The sequence below is a fragment of the Saimiri boliviensis genome, chromosome 2 (assembly GCF_048565385.1).
Source record: "Saimiri boliviensis isolate mSaiBol1 chromosome 2, mSaiBol1.pri, whole genome shotgun sequence".
NCBI classification, from domain to species: Eukaryota; Metazoa; Chordata; class Mammalia; order Primates; family Cebidae; genus Saimiri; species Saimiri boliviensis.
This window is the reverse complement of record NC_133450.1, coordinates 31,418,319-31,440,316: the sequence shown is the minus strand read 5'-3', so window position 1 is coordinate 31,440,316 and position 21,998 is coordinate 31,418,319. Positions and strand designations below refer to the sequence as shown.

Below are 21,998 nucleotides of genomic sequence, written 5' to 3'. Positions count from 1 at the left end.
AGAGAGGAAGTCCTCCAGAACCAGCCGCACCTTGAACACTCATTAACTGGGAAAAACGGGGCACCCAAGGAGGCCCAATACCTTCTTACCATATACCTACCTTCCTTGTGCCAGGGAGGTCACCGTGAGGTAGAAAAATCAAGGGTTTTGCCATGTGGCCGAGTTTGATTCCTCCAAAAGGGGATTAACTTTGCATATTACCTCGGCACAGTGGGATTTAAAATCGGTGTTAGTGGCAGGATATTTCATTTCAGATCCACAGGGCCCACATCTAAAGTTACGATTGTATGCTTGTCAGAATGAATTCCAAACCCTCTCCCAGCAGGCCCCATGTGGGTCCGAGAGGCTCCTGGCCATCGTGGGGTGATGAGGATTCTGTCCCAGCTGTCGACTGACACCTGCAGAGATTTTTCTTTCTGAGTCGACATGTTAAGTTTTTGGTGTGCCCCATCTTCCCAGACAAGCTGCAAGGTTTTATCACTTTGTGCTCTTTCCAAAGCCCAGTGGTCTGCAGGGTGCCTTCGAGGGGCCGCCTCTGATCCAGTTAATCAGTTAATCATTGACAACACAGACAAGGCTGCTGGCCCAGGCCAGAGAGGGCTTTCGGCTGAGTCCCTCCAGAGGGTCAGTCTGTAGAGGGATGTGATCAAGGCAGCAGATTCCTCCAGGATTCTGTTAGACACAGAGGACACAAGGTCACTTGGCCAAAAGTGGAGGTCAGGAAGACTCAAGATGCTGGGTCCCACCTGTTCCATTTTCCCATAGCACCTGTCCTGGCCTGCTGTCATAAATCATCATCACCAAACTTAAAACCACCCCGTCATTCAAAAAGCATCAGCTATTTGGGGTGTGAACACTTTTCTTACAGAGCATAGCAGTTTGTTAGCGAGGCGAGCAGGCATTAGGATTTTGTTTATAATCTTGGAATAAACATAAGCCAACAGACTGTGTTCTTGCAGGGTTCATGTCCCCTGCATTACAACATGGGAATGCCTGACGAAGTTTCTATTACGGAGGGTTGAATGTGGCGCAGTATTCTGTGGAGACAATTGTCCCAGGAGCATAGCTCAGAAAGTCACAGCTGCGTCTCCACTCTGTGTCGGCCAAGACCTGTCTCACCTGGGGCTCCAGGGTCCCTTTGAGACCACAGTTCCACACCCCGTGGGTACTGCCCTTAGGCCATCATCATTCTTTCTGTCTCCCCGGTCACTCATTCACTCTCTCTCCCTCTTTTTCTCTTGACTGCTTCCAGGTACTTTCTTCAGCACAGAGCTCAGGTGGTACCTCCTACTGGCCTTGGGCACCTTTCTTTAAGGCCACTCACTCTGAGTGGAGGAGAGGAAGGGAAGGAGTGAAAAATCATTATCGTAACAAACACCTGATTTTGTTTTGCTCCATGAGCTATCCAGATGCGTTATTATTTTACAATTCATGTTTGCGATATTTTGTCCCTTAGAGAAAAAAACTGTTTACAATGTGAAATTATTCCAATTATCTAATCTCTGTTGCATTCCTCAGCCCTGCAAAGAGTTAAATGATGCGTAAAATCACCTGTCAGCCCGCATTAGATAGGGCTGTATTTACACAACCAGAGGTGGCCTGTGAATTATTTAACTGGAGGGACTCTTGGCTCAGCATCTGACTAGACACCGCTGAGCCCGAGTTCCTTTGGAGGTGCAGCCTGTGGCCCCAGAGCTTCCACTTGGCTGGGGAAACCGTCTGACAGACACGGTGGGCTGCTGCCAGAACCAGGTCTCCTTGAGAACAACTTGAACTAAGCTCCTCCCGGCTCCAGATGGCTCACAAACTAGAGAGGAGTTTTGCAGAGTCCTGAAAGCTTTGCCAAAAAAGAGAGAGTTGGCAATCTTCCAGTCCAGGCAGTAGGTTTGCCTGCATGCTGTGAATGCCAGGATTATTGTCGGGGTTTTAGTCCATTTAACAACAGCCCCGGTTCCCATCTGAATTTGGAACCCATGAAAGAAAAAGAGAGAGGAGTGAGGTAAACGGAGTTCAAAACATCACCTTTGTTACCAACAGACCTCTCAGAGAACAGGGGACAGTGACACTGGATGCCCCGATGAGAAACCCGAGTAGAGACATACTTTCACGTCCAGTGCTAGAAACCATCTGCCTCACTCTTGCCTCACCCCAGGAGGCAGGATCTTGGGTCCCTGAACCCTGGGGCAGGAACAGAAAGGAGTTACACCTTCTGCAGGCACCCAGCTCCTTACAGGAAGAAGCCAGGGCCAATTTCTTGCTTCTCCTTGCCTCATCTCACTTTTCAGGTGAGCTTTTTTTCTCTCCCACTAAGGAGAGGGCGGAGGCTGTGGCAAGAGATAGGGGCATCTGGGGAAAAGCCTTCCTTGGGGTAAACAGGATCCCATATATCTCCCAGGGAGATGGGACCTGCGTGTATTTGGAGGAGGAAGTCAGAGAGACTGCAAGAGCTGGAGAGGATTTTAGAAGTCATTGGAATCCTCTCCTTTGACAGAAGCAAACGAAGGCACAGGGTGAAGGGACTCCCTCGTGGTTGTATATAGCTGGTTATGGGCAGGGCCGAATTTGCGTGGCACTTTGCAGTTTAAAGCCCGCCCCTCGTGGTATGAAGAACACAGCAGTGGGCATTTCACACCCATAATCTCACCACGGAGGGACCACGCTGCCTCTTGATCTGTGTGGCTCCACCCCACTGTGGGTCTCAGAGCAGATGCCCATTCCTACCTCATCTATCCTTCCTTGGGAAATGTGATATGCTTAGCAGATGCAGTCATCTAACTACTACTCACAGCAAATGATCACTTCCGGGGGGGAAATGTAAATATCGTGAAATCAAGTCAAGTAAAGGTGTTTTGTTGAGGCTTTGTCCTTGAGCTTTTCAGACTCTGGACAGACAGTTGGGAAGGCAGTCAGCTCCTGCCTGAGTCATTGGGCAGGACAGCCAACCCAGGGAGAGACGAGGGAAGCAGGGGACCTGGATGGGCATGTCACTGGAGGAGGCCGTGGCCTCCCCCTCCGATGGGTGTTCTTGTCAGGCCCAATGCTCAGAACTGCAGGCAGCTCTCTGGCCCTCTTCCTTCTGTCCTCTCGATGCTCTTCCCACTGCTGTATTTACTTGCTTGGCACTTTCCACTGTTGGAATCACATTCCTCCCAGCCACTTACTGTGTCACAGAATCTGTATACTGTCTTGTCTTCAGCTCGTGTTTGGGGGTCAAGCTGGAATGTTGTGGTCTGGGTCCAACTATAGCACCTACACGGTGTGCTGGAGAAAGCAGGAAAGGGCCCTCTCCGTCGCGCCCATGACCTTGGGGAGGCCAGCACCTTTGTTGTCATACTCCCCAAGCCCCCCCACCCCCTCCCTGCCAGAGGAGCTAGCACAATCTAGACACCCACTGGCTGAGATTGATTTCCAGCACTGCAAGGTAACAAGTACACACATACACACACCAGGTTTCCATTCCCATTAAACCTCCGCATCCCCAGATGACCTACCTGTGGGCAAAGGCTTTTTATCTGTCAGAAGTTATCAAATCGAAGTTGTCTGGCTCTCTGCACAGCACACGTGTTACCACAAACGCAGGTAGTGCAGGCCTTTCTCCATCTCACCCACAACCTCCCCGTAAACATCCACCTCCAACGCCCCTGAGTCTTCAATGCCCCAGGAGAACATCTGAAGCCAGCAGGTAATTGCTGTCCCGAAAGAGGCCCCGTGGGGACAAAAAGGGTTCTGTGTGTGTTCACCCCTGCATTGAACGAGCTGCCCTTCTCTATAAGGCCCAGTGCTGCAAAGCCAGGACCCCACCCCCAAGGTTCATACCAAACCCCACTTCTCTGGAGGGTGAGTCAGCCTGGGAGCTGGGCCAAGCACAGCCCCTCCCGGCTCCTGAAAGAGCCTTCCTGTATGTCTCATTTGAAGCCTACGAAAACCTAGAGAAGCTGGCAGGGCAGGCAGTGAGGAGGTTAAGGCCATAGGGTGGACAAGCCACAAGGCTCTACTCCCTCCTCTCCCCTCACTTCTTCACCCCTCCCCCATGAAACCATCAATCAACCTTGATGGCAGGAGGAAAAGGTGCTTGGCTGAATTGACTTGAAAACACCCAGAAACGCAAATCGCACCCACAGAGGCATTCAGAATTCCGGGAGATGAAGAATGTTCCTCTGAAACATTTTTGGGCATGAATGTGTTCTGTGGTGGAACTCCTCCAGTTCATTCATGAGGGGATTGAGACCTCAGAGGAAATCGATGTCTCCAAACCTAGCAAGGGTCAGAACCACTTGCAGAGAAGCCACTGGGAAGGCTTTCCAGATGAGGATCTCCCCATACTCCCATTAGGAGTCTCCCCACCCTCCAGCATCTCTCCATAGGATCTGGCTGCCTTAGGCTTTCCCTGGCTCTAGAGATGCCCTTCCACCCAACTGCTGCCCACACACTTCTACCTGCCACCCACACACTTCCTACCTGCAGCCTCTGATATGATTTGTCTGTGTCCACACCCAAATCTCATCCTGAATTGTAGCTCCCATAATTCCCATGTGTCATGGGAGGGATCGGATGGGAGGGAATTTAATCATGGGGGCTCATCTTTACCGTGCTGTTCTTACTATAGTGAATACGTCTCAGGAGATCTGATGGTTTTCTAAAGGGGAGTTCTTTTGCACGGGCTCTGTCTTGCCTGCTGCCATGAGACTTTGCTGCTCATTTGCCTTCTGCCGTGATGGTGAGGCCTCCCCAGCCCTGTAGAACTGTGAGTCCATGAAACCTCTTCCTTTTGTAAATTATCCAATTTCAGGTGTATCTTAATTAGCAGCGTGAGAACAGACCAATACAGCGCCTCACCTAGGCTTTCCCTCCTTAGAGTTTATGTTGCAGACCACCCTTCCTTCCTCCCCTACTGACTGCCCCTATCCCTGTTTGTTCAGGGTGCTCCTGTTTTCTGGGTTCCCTGAAGATAGTTCCCCTGAGGGACTAATTCACCCTCGGGAGGACTAGATTAATAGACTACCAAGTTCCCCCTCCAGGCTGACTTACATTTTAAGGTGAAAATGCGACTCCCAGGGACAAGGCTCAGCAGGTGCTTCTACAGCTTGGCAGGGCCTGAGTCTCTTTGTGGAAAGGGCCAAGGGCTACCGTCTTTGCTTGGAGCTGCGTTTGCAGAACAAGCACACTTTTTTAAACACAGTTGATAGTTTTGTTCAAATTAGGGGTGTCCAGTCTTCTGTATTCCCTGGGTCACACCGGAAGAAGAAGAATTGTCTTGGGCCACACATAAAATACTGACACTAATGACGGCTGATGAGCTTAATGTTTTAAGAATGTTGACAAATTTGTGTTGGGCCACATGTGACCTGTGGGCCACGGGTTGGACAAGCTTGGTTTAAATTAATAAGATATTTGGGGAGAAGATCTAATGACTGTCCTGCCAACTTCTCCCTGAGGCTAAAATCCTTTCACGGGATCTAGGTCACTGGCTTTGATAATCACCACAGCTTGTGGATGTGTCTTCCTAAGTCTAGCAGCAGAAGGGAGCTTGGTATTCCTCAGTGTGAACTCAAAGAACATGAAGGAACTACAGCCCTCCCTCAGGTCACTATGTTTCTGTTAATGCATCCTGAGATCAAATTAACCTTTTTCTTTTTCTTTCTTTTTTTTTTTCTTCTTCTTTTTTTTTTTTTTTTTTTTTTTGCTGCCATATTATATTCTAATTTTTCAGTTGACTCAGTTGCAAATAGCTTCTATTTGGGCTCCTAAATCACTTCTCTCTCAAACTGCGTGCTGTTCTAACTATATGTCTATACCATAAGTATAAGGATTTACATTTATTCCTTACTTTACATCATCTTAAAACAAATGAAGACCACCTCTACTGATGACCCTTCTCACTCCCAATTCTAGGAAACACTGTCTTTCTTGACCCTCCTGGTTTTACATTTGGTTGATGAATCTGGCATTCATTCCTATCCCCTAACATTAGTCAGAGTATTGGCTTTCAGAAAACCGAACTTTGAAGTACTGTGCTGTGTGGCTTACAGGGGATTAGACAATATGCAAGAAGTCCAATTAGTTAGTTTGGCTCATGGAAAGATGGCTAATTTGGAAATAATTAGGTATCATCTCCAGAGAGAGAGAGAGAGAGAGAGTCTGTGTGTGTGTGTGTGTGTGTGTGTGTGTAAGGAGAGGCAGTGGGGAAGGTAAAGAGAGGACAGAAAAAAAGATGAGAGGAAAAGTTTTCATTGCATGTTAGGCAGAAAGAGTTGGAAAAAAATTTTGCATGATCTGCAAAGTCATTTCAGGAGTATATTAGCTTGGGCTGCTATAATTAAGTTTCACAAACTGGGTGGGCTAAGTAACAGATATTTATTATGTACAGGTCTGGAGACCAGAAGTCTAAGATGAAGGCAGGGTTGATTCCCTCCCGGGCTGCTCCTGGCCCCTCTCCCTGGCCTGTAGCTGACTCTGCCCTGCGTCTCCTCACAGCATCTTCCCTCTGTGCATGTCTGCCTGTGTCCAAATTCCCCCGCTTTGTGAAGACATCGGTCATTTTGGATTAGAGTCCACACGAACGACCTCATTTTAACTCAGTTACCTCCGTAAAAGCCCCATTGCAAATAGGATCACATTCTGAGGTCCTGGAAATCGGGACGTCAACGTATAGATTTGGGTGTGGCACAAGTCAGTCCACAACAAGGGGATTCCCAAAGAGTCGTTGTAGGATAGCGCCCCTCAGGCAAAGCTTCTGGAAGCAGGTGCAGCCCCCATTAGGAAAGTCGCACCTGAGACATAGTGCTTCTGCTGTGGCTCAGCTCTGGAATTGATCCCCACCCACATCACCCATTTTAACCTCCAATCCCCACCACCTATCTGGCACTGCCTCCCCTGTAAAAGCCTTCCTCCTTAGGTTGGGGGTAAACTTTTCTTTCTTTCTTTTTTTTTTTTTTTTTTGAGACGGAGTTTCGCTCTGTTACCCAGGCTGGAGTGCAATGGCGCGATCTCGGCTCACCGCAACCTCCGCCTCCTGGGTTCAAGCAATTCTCCTGCCTCAGCCTCCTGAGTAGCTGGGATTACAGGCACGTGCCACCATGCCCAGCTAATTTTTTTGTTTGTTTTTAGTAGAGACGGGGTTTCACCATGTTGACCAGGATGGTCTCGATCTCTCGACCTCATGATCCACCCGCCTCGGCCTCCCAAAGTGCTGGGATTACAGGCTTGAGCCACCGCGCCCGGCCTTGGGGGTAAACTTTTCACATTATTATGGCCGGTGTTTCGAATGCAGTGGTTTCTCAGCTCCGCATCCCTCCTCTCCACCTCCTGGTTCCCTGCAATTCCTTAACCCACAAGTAGAGGAAGGAGAAGAGAAGAACCCTGTTGTTTAGAGTGGAGGTGCTGGGTGCTCTCTCTACTTACGGCCTTGCCCTCTCTCATTCCTCCTGATGACTGGGTAGGGTAGACAGCAACATCCCCATCGGAACACGAGCAAGGAGGTGACCTGGCCAGCTCAATGAGTGGTAGGCAACACAACCCCAGGCTGTCTCCCTGCTAAATGGAGCTGGGCCCAGGCGTTTTCCTAGGCCCTGCCTGACTGTGCTGCAGGTTCCACCTCACACTTGCTCACCCTCCTGTTGCAGAAGAGCTGCAGGGAGACAAGCTACAAAAACCTTTTAATCTGTGTGATTAACAGAAGTAATTGGCAAATGACCCTCTTGCTCTCCCAAGGGGCACGAGGGGCTTATTTTCAGTTACTGGTATGTATCCCACTGAATTTCAATGTGCAGCCTACAATCCATCAAATGCTTCCCAGAGTCAGCCAGGGTTCCTTCTTAGATTAAAATCAGAATTAAATCAGATAGATAAATGCCTTATCAAATCTCATTTTCTTGGGGATGACAAGTAAGTTTCTCTTGCAGTCCATGATTTCAGGAACAGGAAGCAAAGAACTTGGAAGTTTAAAAACACCTTTGCCTGAGCCTGCATAGCTTATTCTTTCTCCAGGCAGATGTGGGCCTCCCGTTGACAAGGTGCTACCTGTAGGCAGGAAGGTCCCGCTGCTTGTCCTGCCGTGTAATGGAAGTTGGGACATAAGGTGGATAAAGATAAGACTGCTCTGCAAAGGTGTAATAGTCAGTTTTCATAATACCGATAAAGGCATACCCAAGACTGGGTAATTTATAAAGAAAAAGAGGTTTAACAGACTTACAGTCCCATGTGGCTGGGGAAGTCTCACAGTCATGGCAGAAGGCCAAAGGCACGACTTATGTGGTGGCAGGCAAGAGAGGATGAGAGCCAAGCAGAAGGGGAACCCCTTAGAAAACCATCAGATCTTGTGAGACTTAGTCACTACCACGAGAACAGTATGGGGAAACCACCCCCGTGATTCAGTTACCTCCCACTAGGCCCTTCCCATAACACGTGGGAATTAAGGGAGCTTTAATTCAAGATGAGACTTGGGTAGAGACACAGCCAAACCATATCAGAAGCACAGAATTAGTGCAGAGTTGGCTAATGAGATAATCATTTTCTACATAGTTGGAAACCTATTCAAAGTGGGGCTCATTATGTTAGAAGTGACTTTGGTGATACCTGTTTGGAAAGGGTGGGTCTCCAATCCCAGCTGCTGTCCTCTGGGGCTTTGTCAGGGAGCAGCACAAAAGAAGGTCCAACCATATGCTTCTGAAGGGAGCCATAGAAGCTTCTGTGGTTATTCACTTGCTTCATACAGAAAACGAAATTAAAATCAATTGTGAAGGAAAGGGAAATGAACATTATTGAGGAGTGAATAACTGTGTGGCAGCCACTGCACTGAGAGCTTTTGCCTGCATGCTCACTTATATTTTAGACATAAGGCTAGCTTTAAAAAGTAAATACATTTGAGAAATAAACTATTATCTTTTAAAATTGATAAAAATTAGTTCATGGATATTAGAGATATTTCAGTAATTTTCATTGTAAAGCATAGAGAATGAAATATACATTTGCTATAATCAGAATGTTGTGTCCTACTGCAATTCATATGTTGAAAGCCACCACCAGGTGCAGTGGCTCATGCCTGTAATCCAAGCACTTTGGAGGCCAAGGTGTGCAGATTACCTGAGGTCGGGAGTTCAAGACCAGCCTGACCAACACGGTAAAACCCCGTCTTTAAAAAAAAAAATCAGCCCCCAAGGTGATACTATTAGTGGGTGGAGCCTTTGGGAGGTGATTAAGTCATTAGTGTTCTACCTCCATGAATGGGATTAAAGCTCTTATTAAAGGGCTTGAGGAAGCCTGTTTAGCTCTTCCAGCGCATCAGGTCACATGGAAAGTGCCATTTATGAAGAAGACCAAGCCCTCACCAGACACCGAATGTGTTTATGACTTGATCTTACACTTCCCAGCCTCCAGAACTATGAGTAATAAATTTCTATTATGTATAAGTTACCCAGGCAAAGATATTTTGCTATAGCAGTACAAAAGACCTAAAATGCCATTGCTCCTTAGCCCATTCCATTGAGTCCTTTGGTGGCTGGATTGAAGAAACCAGCCAATTCAGAAAGACCAGTGAGGACTTGGTCATGCTTCCTTCTGTGTAAAAGAGTGAGGAGTTGGGCAATGCAGAGGGCATTTTATGGTGTAGGAACACCATGGAGAAAAGGACCCAGAGTCCCCAGATGAAATGGTGGTCTCTGGGCGGTCAGTTACAGGGCCAGAACAGCACTCTGGTGTCGCTTGGAAAGGCACTCCTGAAAGCAGCAGAGCCTGAGCTGGTGTGTTCAGATGCAGCATTAAAAATCAGCAGGAAAGGCAAGAGACATGAAACCAAAAAGGGGATCTTTCCTGCTGGGCCTCAGGCAGCACAAAAGGAAGGGAGTTGTCCTGGGATCCCCTGTGGGGTTCTAGAGCTCAGGTGCTGCTGGGATCAGGCAGGAATTTCTTGAAATCAGCCTTGTGGTTGCATCTCCTTCCACACGGCCTCCTTGGGGACTGTTCTCCTTTTTAAAAGTCATTTAAAATCCTCAAGGGGCCTCTCTGCTATAAGAAAGCGCCAAAGGAAGTGCCCTGCCTGTCCAGTTTCCCAGCACCTAGGATGCAGTGAGTGCTCAAATATCATTTATATTTGGAATAAGTGATTATTCTCCTCTGCTTCTCCTTCAGGACTGACCTTGATACTCATTTGTACCTGATTCTGCTTATAAATTGCAGGAAGGGTTCTCTACCCTCTAATTTATCTCAGTATCCTTCCCCAAGGGGTGGCTCTCATGTGCTCAATGGAGCAGTTTGGGACATCAAACATGAAGAATGACATAGTGAAAAAATAAAAGGCCCAGGGAAGAGATCTGGGGCAGGGAGGCTGCCATCTAAGGAAATGGTAGAAAGAAGGAGGCTCCTTAAGGCAGGTCCCAAGGGGCCATTGGAAGCCCCAAATGCATAGGATCACAGTCAGCTGTGCTCAGGAGGGGCAGCAGGAGCAGCCCTCAGGAGGAAGGGTAGTGGTCATTGTGCAAGGCAGACAAGGGCCCTAGGGTTCAGGCAGGCTGGGAAGATCTCCAGAAAATGAGGTAGGCCATCTGGGGGCAGCACTTTGACATGCAGACAAAGTGAAGACAGAGGGGAGGGCCTTGGGATGACAGCCTCGGATGTAGACTCTTTAAGCCTTCTCAAGGCTTTACAGATTTTGCAGCTTCTGAGGAAACTTTTTTCTCACTTCTTGTTCTACCTGGAAATGCACTTCTCTCCAGAACTCTGGGACACTGTGAAAGGCTCTCTCATTGCCCTGAAATATTTTTTTTAGGGAAGAGGTATGAACCTTTCTATCCTCTACTTCCATCTCATGCAGTCCAGATGTAGAGAATCAGGGGCGCTTCAGAGATGAAAACTGTCTCTTCTCTCCAGAAAGTTATGTTCCAGAGGGAAAGAAGCAGAACTTCAGTAACAGAGAAAACAAAATTGGTGGCCGGGTGCAGTGGCACACACCTATAATCCCAGCACTTTGGGAGGCTGAGGCTGGTGGATTGCCTGAGCTCAGGAGTTCAAGACCAACCTGGGCAGCATGGTAAAACCTCGTCTCTACTAAAATACAAAAAATTAGTCAGGCGTGGCAGTGTGTGCCTGTAGTCCCAGCTACTCGGGAAGCTGAGGCAGGAGAATTGCAGGAACCCAGGAGGCAGAGGTTGCCGTGAGCCAAGATCACACCGCTGCACTCCAGCCTAGGTGATAGAGCAAGATTCCATCTCAAAAGAAAAAGAAAAAGAAAATGAAATTTGTCCTAAGTAGGAGTATGTGGCTCTTGTGATTGGAGCAGGGGGAGAAACACTTGATTCAGGTTCTTGCCTCTCAGCCTTGGAATGGGAAAGGGGAATAAAAAATATAGACATGGGTATTAGTTCATTCTTGCACTACTATAAAGAACCTGAGAATGGGTAATTTATAAAGGAAAGAGGTTTAATTGACTCACAGTTCCACAGGCTGTACCAGAAGCATGGCTTGGGAGGCCTCAGGAAACTTACAGTCATAGCGGAAGGTGAAGAGGAAGAAGTCACGTCTTACATGTCTGCAGAAGGAAGAAAAGAGTGCAAAGGGAGAATTGCTACACACCTTTAAACACCAGATCTCATGAGAACTCACTCACTTTCAGGAGAACAGCAAAAGGAAGGTCGGCCTTCGTGATTCACTCACCTCCCACCAGGCCTCTCCTCCAACACTGGGGATTAAAATTCAACATGAGATTTGGGTGGGGACACAGGGCCAAACCATAATAACATGTATAATACACATGGATGCAGGTATTGGAATATCAAGGAGGAGTTTCCTAGGGGAAGCAGCTTTTGAGCAGGGCCTAGACTAAGGACAAGCATCTGGGCGTGTTTGTTGTGGGTGAATGACGAGCACAGCCAGCAAAGGCAGATGTAGGAGGGGTTTGCAGGTATGTATATCCGGAAGCAAAATGGGCTGGGAGAAGTGGTGGTGCTGGAAAGGTGGGTGATGCCAAATGATGGGGGACCTTGAATTCCATAGTCGGGAACTTGGCATTTATTTTGTAGCCATAGGAAGAAACCATAGCAGGTTTGCACTGAAGAGATAATTTACATCAATTATTCCAAGCCCCTCAAACTCACTCTAGTTGCTAGTTCACTTGTTTGGTTTGAGGAAGGGTTGGACAGGAAGTAAACCAGAAAGGATGAGTGATCCTAGAGTCCAGGGTGTCCTTGGGGTCAGAGGGAGGATGAGATGTTATGTCCCTTGCCCTTTTCCAGGAGGAAGAAATTGTAGTAATAGTCCAGGACACTAGAAGGACATGTTTTTCTTTGGAAACAAGGTTATTGACCTCTCTGTAGCAGTAAGGGAAAGGTGATATTTTTGTAGAACCTTAATATTAAAGGCCTTATGCTAAAATGTAGAGCCTTTCACAGTGCTGGCTGAATTATTTGGGCTAGAGTGCCACATGGTATTCCATATACAATTCTCCTTGGTGAGCTGGGTTACAAAATGGGCTGGGTAAAATGTGAGATGAGAAATTAAAAAACATGCTTTTTTATGCTTATGATGCTTAAATAGGCTACTGTGACCCAATTAAGAAGCTCCCAGAGGCCAGGTTTGGTGGCTCACAGTTGTGATCCCAGAACTTATGGAGTCTGAGGTGGCAGATCACTTGAGGTCAGGAGTTCAAGACCAGCTTGGCCAACATGGTGAAACCTTGTCCCTACCAAAAATATAAAACTTAGTCGGGCTTGGTGGCCCACGCCTATAATCCCAGCTACTCGGGAGGCTGAGGCAGGAGAATTGCTTAAACCTGGGCGGTTGCAGTGAGCCAAGATCAGACCACTACACTCTAGCCTGGGTGACAAAGCAAGACTCTGTCTTTAAAAAAAAAATTAAGCATGGTGGTGGATGCCTGTAATCCTGGCTACTTGGACTGCTGAGGTTGGAGAATCACTTGTACTTGGGAGGTGTAGGCTGCAGTTAGCTGAGGTTATGCTACTGCACTCCAGCCTGGGCAACAAAGGCTCCATCTCAAAAAAAAAAAAAAAAAAAAAAACTCCCAGAAATAACCTCTAAGCCACCCATCTAATTGATCCCAGACAAACCAAAAATAAAAAAAAATGCAGCGCTGAAAATGCCATGGAGGCAGTGGCTTAGTATTCACAGACAGGCATCTTCCCTGTCATCATCCCTGACATCTTCCGCAAGTGGGCTGCCACAGGTCCTGGATGGTGATTGGTTTGGCCATTAAGCTGTTTGGAAGGGAAGAGAGAGCCACAGAGTATGGGGAAATCCACCCACTGCCTGCCCAAAAGGAGAAATGCATACTAATCTGTTTTGGAAGCAATGTGGAATACTGATTAGCCAAAGATTTACTAGTGGATGGGAATCACTGTGTGTATTCATTTTCTGTTGCTGCTATAACAAATTACTAGATGCTTAATGGTTGTAAACAACATGAATGTATTATCTTATAATTCTGAAGGTCAGAAACCTGGAAGGATCTCACTGGACTAAAATTAAGGTGCTAGCAGGACTGTGTTTCTTTCTGGAGGCCCTAAGGGAGAATCTGTTCTCGCCTTTTCCAACTTCCAGGAGCTGCCTGCATTCCTTGGCTTGTGGCCCCTTCCTCCGTCTTCAAAATCAGCAAAGCCTCATCTATCTGACTCCTTTTCCATGATCACATCTGTCTCTAACCAACTACAGCTGGGAAAGGTCTTCTGCTTTCAAGGACTCATGTGATTCACTGAGCCTACCCTAGATAACCAGGGTCATCTCCCATCTTAAGGTCCTTAAACTTAATTACATCTACAAAGTCCCGTTTGCCATATGAGGTCACATATTCATAGATTCCAGGGATTAGGACACGGATCTCTTTTGGGGGAACATTTTTCTGCCTTCTCTAGTGTGTATTAAACTTTACTGCTTATGATATGGCCCCGTTTTCTGCATCTTCTTCCACTCAGCTAAAGCCTTAGGTGAGCTGAGGCCTCCCTGGCAGCTGCCCTGGCCAGCTGGTGAGGTGATCCAGGGAGCCAGCTCCGGTTCATGCCAATAATCTCATTTATTCAACAGTCTCACTTGGCCTTGAACAATTTACCCTTCTCAAATATCAGCATGTTTTTCTTTAAAGAAGGGATGGTTCCCAACAAGGAGCAGATGACACACTCAAATTCAGGTAACTTGAGGAGATTAGAATGAAGAGATGTTAGATCTTCTGCAGTTGCTAGAATGTTTCATCAGCCACTTTCTCTTGTCTTCATCTACATTGCTGGTGGCCGTCTGCAGTCAGAGATTCCTCAGTCTGGGGTGTGACCAAAGGACTTGCTCCACTCATACTGCAAAGCCAACAACAGATTCTTAAACAAGAAAGATGATGCCTTTTAAGGCTTGGCTATTCTAGCCAAGCTCAGGGGAAAGACATTTTCCCTAAGGTAGCAACAAGCCATTTGATCTCAGACTTAGAAGGTCATTCTTGTCTGCTTTTCTCTCCAATTAAATGAAAGAAAATGAAATGTTTTTCAGAAAAGTAATTTATGAAGCACTCCATATGGCGATATTAAAACTGTAAAAGTAAGCCTCCAGGGGACAAAACAAATAATGCTGCCTCATCCATCTGCCCTGGTGCTCCTGCCCCTGGTAATGTCAGGCACAGTACATTGGGGAACCGGCCCCCCCACTCAACTGGTACATGGATGCCTTTGGAGCTTTTCCTTGAACATTGTTGCTAAGGTTCATGAAATCTTGAGTTTTGTTTATGGAACCCATTCCCAAAGCAAAATGATCTTAAGTGTAAATACTGAATTTACTGTAAATTGCAGACATCACCACCCCCAAGACCCTTTTAATATATTGAGTCTCACTGAATGCTGGAATCTAAGATAAAGTTCTTTAAGAATATAGCACTCATGTCATTCATTTGTTCATTCATTCATTGATACAGTCATTCAAGAAATAGTTACTGAGTACCTATTATTAGGTACTCTAACAGGAGATAGAAACACTCCAATGGGAGACATAAATGCAAATTAGAGCGATTGTTGATGTGGAGAAAACACAGAGGGTTTAATAAGAGCTTATAACAGGATAAGCACCGGGATACCATGGGCAGATTTTTAAGTAGGGGAGTTAAATGATCAGATTTCCCCTTTTTAAATTATTCTTTAAGTTCTGGTGTACATATGTGGAATGTGCAGGTTTGCTACACAGTTATACACGTGCCATGGTGGCTTCCTGCATCCTTCACCCTGTCATCTACATTAGTTATTTTTCTTAGTGATATCCCTCCCCTCAGATTTTCCCTCTTAAGAGTATCACACAGGCTGCAGTGTGGGAAACAGATCAGAGAGGCTTCGGGGCCTGCCCAACCATCCTATATGAGTGTTCTTTAACACAGGGTCTCATGGCAGACAGTGTTACATAGTTAACCCATTTCCATTCTTCTCTTTCCCTGCTTCCATGTGGTATAGATGCTGGAAAAGTTAAATACCTTCTTCCCCACCTCCTGTGCGGCTCAGCATAGTCGTGTGATCCTGCTCTGGCCTGAGACTTGAGCAGCGATCTGTTGAGGTCTTCTGGGAAGGAATGTGCTCTACCTGATAAAAGGAATGAGTGCAGCTGTTCCCCCTCCCCACTTCCCACCTTTCGCAGAGAAGGGATGACCAGAGCTGGGCAGCTGTCAGGCAACCGCGAGGGAATGCCCAAGATGGTGGTGTTTGTAGACTCGAGCCTCTGCAGCCACGTCAGCACCACCCACATATGAACTGTGTGTTATGTGGAAAATGTCAGCCCCCATCTTTGGAAGTTGGATTTGTTGTGGTTGTTACTTTCCATTAAAAGCATTCTAAACAGATACAACAGTCCAAACATAGGCTTAGCTGAAAACAAATTAATAGGCATTTTGATCACTGTCGTAGTTAGCAGGTGGAATCCCCAAATTCCCCTTGTGCCACTGAAATCGCAGCCTGTGAATGGGATGATAAAAGAGGCAGGGAAAAAGGAAGGGAGACTTGACGGTTTCCTTCCATGGGCCTGCAGTGGCATTCCTTAGTGTTTCACTTCCAGCCACCTTGGAACCCATGCTTAGCTCTTCAGCCTCCAACACAGCCTTAACTGTAAGCCTAGATCCCCAGGTCACTCTGAAATGTTTTAGTCCATGAGGAAGAACAGATTCTGTCTTCTACTATTTGCGTAACTGTAGAAATGAACACAGTGCCTGGCACTTGGGAGGTGCTCAGTGAATGTCCACTAAGCCAGTACATAACCCAAATACGTGCAAGAGTCGGAAATAGCAACACACTGTGTCTTTAAAAATAAAAAAGAGAAATGGCCTGATCTTTTGGAACACATACTGGGCAGAGCCTGCACAATGAAGCGTGCACATTTTGGATTAAGAAATATAATTATCATTAGTCAGCTCAGATTTCTGCCTCTGGGCTGATAAGATGGTGTCCGAGGAATCAGTTTCACTCATTTGCAGACAGCAAAACAGAAGGGGTTTTTAGTGAAAGGCAGACTCCGAAGTGACGGTCATTAGTAGCTAGAAACAGGCAATTGATTGCAAAGTCAAGATGAAATGCTTCAGTAAAAAGAACCTTCATGCTTGAGGCATACTATGCTGCTTTGTTGAAGTCGTGGTGGATTTTTTTTTTTTTTTTAATCCCGATATAGTTTGCTACACTGTAAGTTTTTAAAGTCTCCACTGGGGAAAAATTGAAGGCGCTAAATAAATTAGCTCATTGGATCATTAATTTATGGAAACAAAACTAATATTGCCCTTCGTCATTTCTGTTAGGAATGTCACGGGTACAAGCAGAGACAAGGGGCATGGGCTGATGAAGAAGGAGCAGTGTGAGGGCCTCTCTGGGTCAGAGCTCTGTCTGGTTTCTGATGCCATCTGCCTAGCGCAGTTTCTGGAAGCATCAGAAACTCCCCAGTCCTGCCCAACATACTTCCCCCACCTTGCACCTCTTAGCGCAGGGACCTGTTCTATGTGAATCCACCTGGTAAGACAGACAGCGTGGAGAAGAAGAGCCCAGAGACCTGGCTTCCTGTCCTGCCCTTCCCTCTCAGACAGAGTTTTACATTGTCAAGTCAGAGAAGTCTCTCCAGTTTGAGAATGAGAAACCTCAGTTTAGCAACCACGCCTATCCCTGTAGGGTTGAGAAAAGTGAAGTCCAGAGAGGTGAAGCAACTTGTCCCAGGTCAACACAGCACGTGGGAGAAGCTGAGGCCAGCCAGTCTCCTGGGTTCTTCCCCATGTTCTTCCTACTGCCCCTCTGTGGCTTTGGTTTGTAAAGAGAAGATTGCTTCTCCTCACTCCTTTCACACACTCTTGGGGCTATTTCGGTGAATTATATCTACCTTTATGTATTTCTCATTTAAAAGAAAACCCACTCTATGGCATAATGGTTTCCAGTGCCCTGCTGTTTGGAAGAATGTTTTACCTGCCTGTCAGTGCTGAGCTTTGAACTCCTTGAAGAAGGATGTTCTCATGGCTTGGCCCACCCAGGCAGAACCAGCTGAGCTGGCCAAGTGGTTTCTCTGCATCATTTGGCTGTCAGATAAAGGCCACCTGCTTATTGATGGGCACAGTGACCCTTAAGTCTAAACAGCCTTCCTAATGACACAGAACTTCATCTTAAAAGATGTCGGGGAATTGATTTTGCTCTTCTTTAAGAACAAAAGGTGTCAGACATTAGAAGGAACTGAACAATCAGGAAAACATAAGTCTCTATACCTTCCCGTCACCCCATCCCTGACCCAGAAGCTATGATCTACCAGTGGAGGATAAATCTAACCAAACCCGTGGGACAAAGGGAGAGAGCGCTGCACAGCAAGACAGCAGCATTCACTTGGAAGAAATAAATCATGAGATGGTTGAGAATCTGATTATCTGGATCAATTTCTCTGCATCCTCCTCTGCCCTTTTAGGCCTGCGCTAAACTTTCCCTTCGATGCAAATGGTATTAAGTGCCTTGTGTCTGAAAAGGTTGTTGGCAGGCTTTGGGTGAAGACACAAAGATGAATCTTTGTTCCCTTGCCTATAAAATGGGGATACAATAATCTACCTCCTGTGAGAATTCAGTGAGTTTATAAGGTAAAGCTCTTAAAGCAGCACCCGGCCCAGAGTGGATACTCAACTCACGTTAACTAAGAAAACGAAAATGAAAACCCAACTATAATCTCTGCCTAAAAAAAGGCTTTGAATCTAAGGAGGGAGATGAGAGGCTATGTATGTATGCCTCTGTTCTGTATTTTTAATCAACTACTAAGGCCATAGACAAAGAGTTGCCCCTTTTGTAAGGTAAAATAAATTACAGTCATTGTCCAGCAAGGAAGAAATGAATTAAAAATACTATAGGCAAAAAGGTTAAGAATTCAGAGTCTACCAGGTGGCACTGAGACTAAAAGCTCTCTTTGGGTGCCAGGTTCAGCTCAAGACTTAATGGGTTGTGTAGTGTAAGGGGCCAACTCCAGACTCCACTGGAGCTCACCCTGGAATCCACAGCAAACAAAGCAGTAACCTTGGCATATGGCGCTAGGAGAAGTAAGGTTTCTAGGATCAGCCCGTCTCTGGGCCACTCACTGGGTTCATGCCTCTGAACATGACCTTCCAGGAGCTGCCCTCATGGATGAACCTCCCAGTCACACTACCCAGAGAAGGGTTGTAAACAAGTTTTTCTAAATGTCTGAGAAATAGAAGATGAACTTTAGATTGGATAAACTGGGCTGTACTTCGGAGTCAGGAAGATGTGAGTAGGAATCCTGGCTTTGCCGCTTACCAGCTTACTAGCTTGGATAAATTGCTTGACCTTTCTGAGCCTCAATTTCAGTGTCTTTATTAAATAACTTTTATGACTAAAGAATCAAATATTTAAAATACTAGGAAAGTATCGATCATAAAATAGATGTTCAAAAAAGATTTGTAATTATTTTTATCAGTTCCTGAGAGCCCACTTGTAATTTTCATTGGGTCTGTACTCTTGGGAATTCTCCAGAAACCATGACAAGGAACTTCAGAGAGCATTATTAGCTGATATTGTAGTGGACAGTGCTCAAGAATCAAATACAACAACACCAAAAATTTGTCTGACACAGCAAAGGAATGGACTGCCTAAATAGTATATGTAGTCCCTACGAGTTTTTAAATAGATGGGTGGTTAATAAATTGAATAATTGCATTCTTAGAAAGGTTGATTGAGAGATACCCCAATTCTATAATTCACTGACTCTGATTGTCAAGTATTTGTTGTGGCTTCAGAAATTTCTGATAAATGCTTTTTTCTCAGAGCCTTGTTGTGTCATAATTTTGCTGTAGAGCAAACCACTTAAAACTTTGTGATCTACGAAAATAAGCATTTATTTCTTACTCATGAGTCTACGGGCCAGCTGAGTTTGGCTGATCTAGCAATGGGTTCAGTGCCATTTGCTCCAGACATCGCTCATCTTTCTTGGAATAACAACTATCTGAGGCATGTTTTTCTCATGGTAAGAGGGCAAGAGAAGAGAATGACTGCAGCCATGCAGTACATAGCAAGTCTCTGTTCCTATCATGTTCAATAATACCCCAGTAGCCAGGCAAATCACATGGCCAAACCCAAAAGAGAAGAGGTAGACTCTGCTCACCATGAGGCCAGGGCAGGTATTCAGGTATCTGTTAATACCATGGCAGAGTCAGAAATTGGGGGTCAATCCTTCCTTCTTCCACACCTGTGATGTTGCAGACTATTCCTGGAGTGCAGTCTCCTGTTTGTTAGTTGAGGGGATTGTCCTTTTGATCTAGCTGTGACCCCTGATGAATGATGTACTTCTTAGTACATTGTGGGACCAACATAAGGAGATAGGACCTCTTTAGTAAATGAGCCTTCTAAGATTCAGTTGTGTGGTGAGATAACTAAACTGAGTGGAGGAAAAAGAAGTCACAGAGCCAGTCCTTCAAATCCAGCCAACAGCAGCAGAGGTGTAAATCATTACCAAATAAGGTCCACTCAGGGGTCTGCCTGAATCGAATTGTTGGATTCCTTCCAATTCCCAATGATTTTTCTGGCCATTTTCATAGAAACCTTCAATGTAACTGATACTTCTGGTTTCAAATAATATCCTAGATCAAATGCATAAATTACCTTGAAAATGTGACCATTTTTCTAGGAATAGCTCTCCTTGGCTATCAGATAATACTCAAACTGCTCTCAATTGTTGGGTTGAGTTTAGGAGACAAAAGGCCAGCAGTCACTGAGATTATTAACATGAATTAGGATAAAACCCCCTCTTCAGTTTTCATTTAACAGAATTAAGGTCTTCAGAGAATGACTTTTTTTTTTTTTTTCTAGCATGACACTCATCTACCCTCTGAAGGGCTGGGAGCTAAGGATTCTTTTTCGCTTTCGGTACTTCTTAGAGAAACCCAGAAGAATCCAGTGAGAATGGTTTCCATGCTTGGCTGATTTTCCAGGAATCTTACTGTTGGCAGAATGGCTCAGGGTTTAGATTCCATTCTGGGATCTATGGCTAGATTCAAACTTGGCTGCACACCTGGGTAGCTGTGTGTCCCTGCAAAGGTTATTTAACCTCTGCAATGGTCACTCATGTTCATCACAGATCTTCAGTTCCCTTTCCTCCTGGCACCCAGAGGATGGAGTCCCTGGCTCCTTTGTGGTTGGGTGGTGCTATGTGATCAGTTCTGGCCAAAGGATTGTGAACAAACATGCTTTATGTAACTTCTGGATTATATTGTTTAATACCCAGTGAGAAATGCTCCAGAATTCTCTCTTCTGACACAGTGACCAGCAACATGCAAGGTGACGTAACTCCAATGAGCAGAGTTCCCCTATTGACCTGCACTAGACATATAGCACGAGACAGAAATAACCTTTGTGCTTAGCCATTGACATCTGGGGGGTTATTTGCTACCATAACTTAATCCACCCTACCCTGATTGATGCACCTCACTAAATGTTCATTACTTTATATGAAAAAGTGGAGATAATAGTAGAATCTATGTTACGAAGTAATTATGAGGACTAAACAGGATAATGTGTGTATAACACTTAGAATAGTACCTTGTATGTAATAAATTGTTAACATATTTTGGCTTAGTGATGATGATGATGTCATGCGACACCCTAACTTTGTCTCTAACAAGTTATTAGGCATATGTCTCCGAGTAAATCACTTAACATCAAGTTGCAATAGTGGTATGTTAGAATAAGTGAGCTGTAAGACTCATTTCTAGCCTTAGGAGCCTCTATTAAGGACTCATTCAGAGACTCCATCCTGGTGTTTTGAAGATATTTCTATTGGTTAGGAAAATAAAACGTGCTAATAGTAAACACTAGTTTCTCCCCTTCAGTTGCTCTCCCTTCCCCAAACAGAAAGATCTGTCCTTAATACAGAATTTTTCCTGTACCCTGTTCTGAATATTTCTGATCAGGAAATGACTCTGGCTTGTAAATTATTAGCTAAAAATTGGTTTCCCAATTTAGGCACCTACACCATTATCAGTCCATCCTCATTCTCTGTTCTGTTTTCCCCAGTAAGATGTCACAGCCCACTGTGATCTTTTCTCCTGGTAGCCTGGTCTTACCAAAAGAAGATCCCATCCTTGCCCACCTTAGTACGGGCTCAAATAGCTATCCACACCTCACCACTTATGACCACTGAGACCTGTTTTCCAGCTTCTTCAAATCAGAGCTTTCCATGTCTTGTTTTTCTCTCATGTGACTCTAGATGTATTCTTCTCTGATCCCAAAGGTAGCCCTGTCTGCAATTTGCAATAGCAGCATGTTAATCTAGATCAACATATTAGGTTGAATCATAAGAAATTACCTTTGTGAAAGGGGTGGGGGTTGAATGTAGAAATTTCATATGTTTCAACCTATATATAAACCCAATTTGGGAAAGGAGACTGTGATCGCATACATACTGAATTATATGTTGGATCCCATCAAGAATCCTAATATATTTCTTCCTCCATACCTTGTAGAACTGGGAACTTGTTCCAGGACATGACTTAGGCTCTGTATGTATATTTCAGACCTCCCTATACC

The 21,998-nt window shown here is 45.6% G+C and overlaps 1 protein-coding gene across 8 annotated transcripts in view; it reads left to right on the top strand.

The window, feature by feature from the left end:
* RGS6 (regulator of G protein signaling 6) overlaps window positions 1-21,998 on the top strand; it is a 634,950-nt gene that overhangs the window by 401,651 nt on the left and 211,301 nt on the right. The window lies entirely within an intron of this gene.